The 7,742-nt window shown below is 35.5% G+C and overlaps 1 pseudogene; it reads left to right on the top strand.

Annotated features, from left to right (window-relative positions):
- Positions 1–6,280: 6,280 nt before the first annotated feature.
- On the top strand, positions 6,281–7,102 carry LOC102843366 (annotated as a pseudogene).
- Positions 7,103–7,742: the final 640 nt, after the last annotated feature.

The following is a 7,742-nucleotide window of genomic DNA, read 5'->3' as shown; positions in this document are numbered from 1 at the left end:
CGACTCAATGGCACATAACAGCAACACACATATATATCATATATACATATATATCTCGTATATATATATCATATATATATTATCTTTGGGATAATTCAGTACACTGGAAAAAACAGGAAATGGATCAGGTCATGACTGTGATAATACTAAGGCTGCAGAAAGATAGGGAATTTCTTATTTTTTTAAATATTTTTTTAATTTATAGTTTTGCTTACAAAGTTCATATATATTGTGTTTCATACTAGTCTTCATTCACATTGTGTTTCATACAATCACTCCAATGCATTATATTTTATAAAATTAATCACCATTGGACCTTGCCCATAATTACTGTCTTTCCAGATCCACGCCAGATCCTTCCCATTCCCTTCATCCCCGCTCCCTCTACCCACCAAATTGTGCAACTCTGCTGTTTTGTCCCTACCCATCCTCATTCCTCTGATCCTACCGATTCCCCCTTGAGTCCTCATATATGTTTTATTATACTTCTTTTTTTAAAAAATGGTCTTATGTAGTATTTGTCCTTATTAGACCGAGTTAGTTCACTCAGTATAATACTCTCCAGTCTCTCCCAAGCAATGTAGTAATTTTTAAACTTGTTGCACATGAAGTGATTATGTAATCTTATATTTTTATGACACTTTCTCATAAAATATGCCACTTATTCCTCAAATGGCCATGAAAATAAACATGATTATTTTCTCTTTTAAAACCAAGAAAACTGAGTTGCAAAGATGTTAAGTTGCTTAAGACATCTCTGCTGGTCACAAGTGGACGTTAACTTAGGTCTTCTTATACTTATTTTCCATTAACTACTCTATTATTGAAAAAAAAAAGATGCATAAAAGGTTGTTTAAAAGTATAACATTTAATACTTTGCTATTTTTGTAAGACAAAAAAGCCTTTGGGCATATAATATTCCTGTTTTTTTCATAAAACCAAATTATTCTTGAAAATTATTAAAAAGATTATATTCCAGTTCATGCATTCGTTATGCTGATTTCTATCGCCTATAGAGGTTATCAACTACTATAAAGAACATTTTCACTCTTCTACTAGTTAAATACGCCTCCTGATTAAAGAAACAAAAACAATACATGAAATTAGCTGTCACCTTTAATAATTATAACCAAAATCAAATTTAAAGACACAAATTTAATACATTATATCTAAATGGAGTAATTTATCAAACAGCTTGTAAGAAATGTCAGTAGCCTTTTATTAATAGCAGGCTTGCTTGCTAATGATTCTTAAATATAGGCTCATTAAGCATTATATTACTGATGAATAAGAAAATAGTAGGAATCTTAGAGAAAAATGCTGTTATATATAAAAAAGAATGCCTTACAAAGTTATTTTTGAAGTATAATTTTTTAATGAAAGATTAATTTAATGTTTGGATTAATGGGGGGGGAAAGACCAAGGAATATGTTATGTTCATCACATAAACAAAGTGATTTTTAAGTTATTTGTTCTATCATCTCCCCTTTGATGTCAAGGAAAAGTGAAATATTTAATGGTCCACAGCAGATGGATGCTCTCAAAACTCAGTAACGGAAATGGCAGAATAAACCTTCACAGAACTCTTAGTATAAAATTAACTGGGATCTGGAGTAAATAAAATTTATTCTTATCAGATCTTCCAAAGAGAGACATAGTTTTATCCACTTTGTAGCCCTCGGGGGTTACAAATTAGATCACATAATCATCATTCCAAAAATATAAACACCTTTCTCTCTAGATTAGCCAATCCTCCTTGAGTCTAAACTCGAGAGGATGAAGGAGTCAAAGACAATGCTTTTCCTGTTCATCCTTGAAGAAACTAGAGAATGAAGACCAGGGTTTAATCAGAATCTTGTCTTTTCTATATGGAAGCATAAATCTTATGGACATGGAAGCCCTGTTCTGAGATGATAGTGTGGGGAAAGGGGTAAGGGAAAAGGAAGCCAAGAGCCAGTTGCCAATCCCAGCTATTTCACAAAGTGTTTAGCCTGAAGCAAACAGGCAAAACCCAGAAACAGCAAGAGATTCAGAAAATGGATAGAAGTAGTAAGTGCCTCATCCTAAGGCTAATATTCTATTATTATGCATATTTTAAAATATCTTTCATCTAAAATTCTTATTATTGGGGGTAGGAGGGAAAACAGGAAGAGTGGATAGATAACCAACACTGCACTGGAACAGATGAGAGGAAGGACTGTCTGCAAGGAATGTATAATTAGGCATTATGTGTATGGCAACCTGAACAAGAGATGCGTTACAAAAGGCATTATTCTTTACCATGGAGTCCAATGTGACCCTTAGCTGGCCCTCTGGTGGGTTTTCAGAGGGAGTTGTTAATCACACAGGAGATTGTCCATCCTTCTGCAACAGAGCAGATGGTGGAGTCAAACTATGAGTCTTCGGGAGTGCAGCACAGCTTTTGACCACTAGAGCACTAGAGCCCCTACAAAGGTGCACTGGGTGGGGGTGTGGAATGAGGACGAGGAAAAATGTGTGACAATGAGGGAATGAAAATCCAACCTTTCTGTAAACTTCTCTTGAAATCACAATTTTAAAAAAAGAAAATGTTAAAAAATTCTTATCTTTATATCGATATTTTAAATTTAATAAATTACTACTAAATTCCCATGTACCTATAAACATAATCATAGCCCTTGCATTTACAGGCCTAGATGATCATAAGCATTCCTTGAAAATAATTTTCAAAAATATAGATTCTCAGACTTTACCCATAGCCCTACTCAATAAAGGCCTATACCCTGGGCCCTGAATCTAGTTAATGAGACATTAGCAACTTTTGTGCTTTTCAATTTAACATAGTTTCCAAAATTATTTCATTTCAAGACCATCACTTTAACAAAATTTTGGGATATGTATTGAAGGGAAAAAACCCAAAAATTTCCATAAAGGGATATTTGCATTTTATAGGCAAAAGTAATAGTAACCTCAGGTCTCTGAGATCTAGAGTCAATTTTTATATGTGAATAATAAAATGTCAAGGAAAAGATAAGAAACAGATGGAGCATAAGCTGGTGTCTTCTGACAGCAAATCCCGTTGTACAGCATTGTATCATCACATATTTTCATTATTCAAATTAAATGATAATTAATTGAGCCACTACTAAATGCAGTAGCCAGCATGGTTTTTAATTTGCAGACATGCCATACTAAGCATTGAATAAATATTATCATGATCAAAAAAGCTCAAACTCATGGCCAGCAAGTCAGACCTACTCATAGCTACCCTCAAGTGGATTTTCAGAGGCTGTAAATCTTACAGGGAGAGATTGCCTATCTTTCTCCTGTGGACTCAAAACTGCCTGACTTTTACCACTAGGCCTCTAAATACTGCTGATAAAAAGCTAATATCCTAGGTGCAGAGTCTGAGCCTCAAAAGTAACAGGTGTCCATTGGAAAAAAGCCAGATTCCGTCCAGCCTCTCACCTCATTCCTCAAATAGCATGTTATTTAAGAGTGCATTCAGTGTCTTTGAACTAAATTATTGTCGCAGAGATTCAGTGTTTTCTTCATACAATCTCTACTTTAGAACTTTCAGCTAGAATTTGTTGTTGTAGTTGATTGCCTTCGAGTTGAGCTTGACTCATAGTGACCCTATGAACAAAAGGCCAGAAGCCTTTCTATAACTATCAAAATTAACAAAGTTCATAAAGTTTCCAGACGCATGTTGTTTAGGAAGTGGGTGTGAGGGAGAAAAATAAGGTTATGACTTTTCACTTGGGTTATCTCAGAAGCATCATGTTCCTGGCTGGCTGGCTTCTTTAGGCCCAATGCCGGTTTGGTGTCACTCTGGAGACTAAGGTGCATCTGATACAGGTCATGGTCTTTGCAATCTCTTGTTATGCATCAGAGAGCTGAACAATGACTAGGGAGAATAGAAAGAGAATTGATGCCTTTGAGCTGTGGTGCTGGAGAAGAGTGTTGAGGGTACCGTGGACTGCCAAGAAAACAAACAAATTCAGCCTGGAGAGGGTTAAACCAGGTTGCTCCTTGGAGGCAAGGATTCTGAAGCTTCGTCTGACATACTTTGGACATGTTGTAAGGAGGGACAGGTCCTTGGAGAGGGGCATCATGCTTGGGAGGGTGGAGGGACAGCGCTGGAGGGGAAGGACCTCTATGAGGTGGACTGATTCAGTGACTGGGGTAATGGGGTTGGGTGTGTTGGAGACAGTAAGATTGGCACAGATAGAGCAGGGTTTAGGGCTGTTGTACAGAGGGTCGCTATGAGTCGCAAGTGACTTGACAACACATAACAACAACATCATCAACAACAACAACAACAATACATGTAAATAATGATAAACTAGTCAGGATGGTCAGGTCTGTCCAGGCTGTGGAATAATGCTGCAAAGGATATTTGATACACTGACTTGTAAGCCCACATGGAAGGTTCTTAGGAAATATGTTTCCTTCCTGGTACACTATTTGCTCTGGAGTATCTGGAAATAGCTTCAGTTACAGAATTCTACATTTTAAATGGTCACAGGAATGTGATGAGATTTTTTACTTGGTAAATGTGGATCTCAAGAGTCCATTTTTAGAATTCAATCATGATTTTTATAATTAACAGAACTTAATATAGTTCTTCTTTCATTGCCATTGGCTCCCTCTCATCTGATACTTCCTGAAAATTTTCAGTGTCAGTCAACTTTTTTTGGTAACATCTGTGTCAATTTTGTGACTCTATGTATTTCTTCCATCTTCTCTTTATGTAGCCTGCATCATTGAACACATTACCCATAGCATTTTTCAAATATTGCAACTTGAGGCTTAAACTTGTTTTTCTGTTCTCTCAGCTATTTCTTCCCTTTCTAGTCTCCAATTTCATTTCTCTGCAAATTCTATTCTAAAACTTTGTCTTTTCCACCTGCCGTTTGACATCTTCTGTTCAGTTCTTTCACTTCAGCATGTTTTTACTTTGTTTTGTCTTCTTGATGCAGACTGTGGTGCAATTTTCAGAGTCTCTTTTGACATTCATTTCAATTTTTTATGACATTTTGTTCTCTTCATTGATGATATCTTTGATATAATCCCACAACTAATCTGATCTTCGATCACTAGTATTAATGCTTCAAACATATTTTTAAAATTATTTTGAAATTCATGTGTAATAGATTCAACATCATATTTTGAGTCTGGTGGACTTGTTTTCATTTTCCTTGGCCTCAATTTGTACTTTCACATGAGTGTTTGATGGTCTATACTGCAGTTCATCCCTGGCCTAGATTTAACTGCTAATATTGAGGTTTTCCAACCATTTCTTCCACAGGTATCATCAATCTGATTCCTGTGAGGTCCATGTGTAAAGTCTTCACTTGTGTTTTTTTTAAAAAGGCATTTGCAATGAATAAATCATCAAGCATACAAATTTTGATCATTCTGTTTCCAGGCTCATTTCTGTCACCAAGACCATACTTTCTGATTACCATTCCATCTTCATTGTTTCCAATATGTTTAATTCCAGCCACCAGTTTTCTTAATGCACCCTGATTATATGTTTGGTAAATTTCAAACTGCAAGATTTAGTAAAAGTTTTCAATTTCTTATCTTTAGGTTTAGTTGTAGAAGCATATATTTGAATAATAGTTGTATTGACAGATCTTCCTTGTATGTGTACAGATAATACCCTATCACTCACAACATTACACTTCAAGATAGAAGGACAATGGTATGTTTCAACTAACAGATCTAGTCCTGGATGTGTTCACCAGTCTATGCTAGGAACTTTAGAGGACAGCTATCTGGCCAACTGATTGGAAGAGGTCCACATTTGTTCCCATTCCCAAGACAGGTGATCAAACAGAATGTGGAAACTATCAAATAATATCATATGCAAGCAAAATACTGCTGAATATAATTTTTTAAAAGGCTAGAACAGTAGATTAGGAACTTTCTGATATTCAAACAGAATTTATAAAAGCCTGTGGTACCAGCAATATCAATGCTGATATCATATGGATCCTGGCTTAAAGAATACCAGAGGAATGTCTATTTATGCTTTATTAACTATACAAAGACATTTGACTATGTGGATCATAACAAGTTATGGCTAATGTTGAGAAGAATGGGAATCCTAGAGCACTTAACGGTGCTCATATGAAACTTATACCTAGACTAAAAGGCTGTTGCACAAACAGACTAAGGAAACACTACATCGTTTAAAATTAAGAAAGGAACATTGAGGTCACAACTGTGTGTCTGCTTTGTAGCCTCCATATTATGAGCTACAATAGAAAACTTTAAAATATCCAGAAATGAAAAACCAATAAGAAAAGCATTATCTCTTAGAACTTAGAAAAAGACTGTTAACCAAGACTGGCCTAGAATTTATCCTGTTTTAGAACCATTTAAACCCATTGCAATACCTGTTCCTGTTTGAATGAGTTATCCAGTAAAAGAAGAGTGTCCATGGAAAAGGAGGAAAATATAGAACTTTTAAAGATTCATAATTCCCTGAATTTAACTCCTTTAGCAATTAAAAAACACTGTCAAGCTTTTAACGATTTCTGCACCAAGAGCCAGCTGCACTGGACAGTGATAAGAAATGTGAGAAGCATTTTCCAATTGAAATTGACACAGCTGATTATATTTCATCAGGACCATCTGTTCAAAATCCCAATGCCTGAGTAGTAACCTTAAGGGTTAAACTTTCCAGTCTGAATTTCGATGAACATGCAAAGAAGAATCTTATTAAACTCACAGGAGAGGGAGACCACAGATGTACTTACCATCAAAACAGGTAAGTGTCCTTTAAAGAGGCAGAATTATGATTATGCAATATATCTACTAAGAGTTCTGTACCATGAATCTTGAAAAACTGGAGTGAGAGAAAAATAAGGTGTTCCTGGACATGGAGGAATATATTTTGAAAAATAACTCTTAAAGAAAAAAAATGCCTTGGAGATACTTCGTCAAGTTAAGTCTGCTGAGAAAAATAGGGAAATGAATAAAGAAGAGCTCCTTGGTACTAAGAAGGTAAAGATTATAAGTCTGTTGTCCATCTTAAGAATGAGAGGGGAAATGAAAAAAAAACATTTCTCAGTACAAAGAATCCGTGAAGAGAGTATTGAATGTAGCATGAAGTGGAAAAATCAACATGATATATTTTGTGATATCCAACATCCATCTGGCATCAGCAGTGACTTCTCTTGTGCCATGGCCTCTTCAAAATCTGGCTTGAATTTCTGTCAGTTACTTGTTGAGATCCTGTTTCAACCATTTTTAATAAACTTTCACAAGATTTTACTTCCTTGTAATATTAAATATGATGTTGTTCTTGATTGTCGTCAAGAACAACTCATAGCAACCCTATGAACAAAAGGCCTGAAACCATTCTATAACTATCGACATTTATCAAAGTTCATAGAGTTTCCTGAGGCATGTTGTTTAGGAAGTGGATGGCATTCCTGCTTCCAAATTAATGAAACTGCTCAATAATTAAAAAAAAAATAAGAAAGGAGTACATCAGGGTAATATCCACTCTCCCTCCATACTTATTCAATCTGTGTGCTGAACAAATTATTGGAGAAGCTGGAATCTATGAAGAAGAATGTGACAAAAAGAATGGAGGAAGACTCATCAATAACCTGTGTTATACAGATGACACAAACTTGCTTGTTGAAAGTGAGGAGGACGTGAAGGACTTGTTGCAGAGGAGTGAAGAATACAGCCTTCCATGTGAGTTGTATCTCAATATCAAGAAAACAAAAATTCTTACCATT

The sequence above is a fragment of the Elephantulus edwardii genome, unplaced genomic scaffold (genome assembly GCF_000299155.1).
Source record: "Elephantulus edwardii isolate Elephantulus edwardi_28Jun2011 unplaced genomic scaffold, EleEdw1.0 scaffold00039, whole genome shotgun sequence".
Classification (NCBI taxonomy): Eukaryota; Metazoa; Chordata; class Mammalia; order Macroscelidea; family Macroscelididae; genus Elephantulus; species Elephantulus edwardii.
This window is presented reverse-complemented; position numbering and strand designations above follow the sequence as displayed.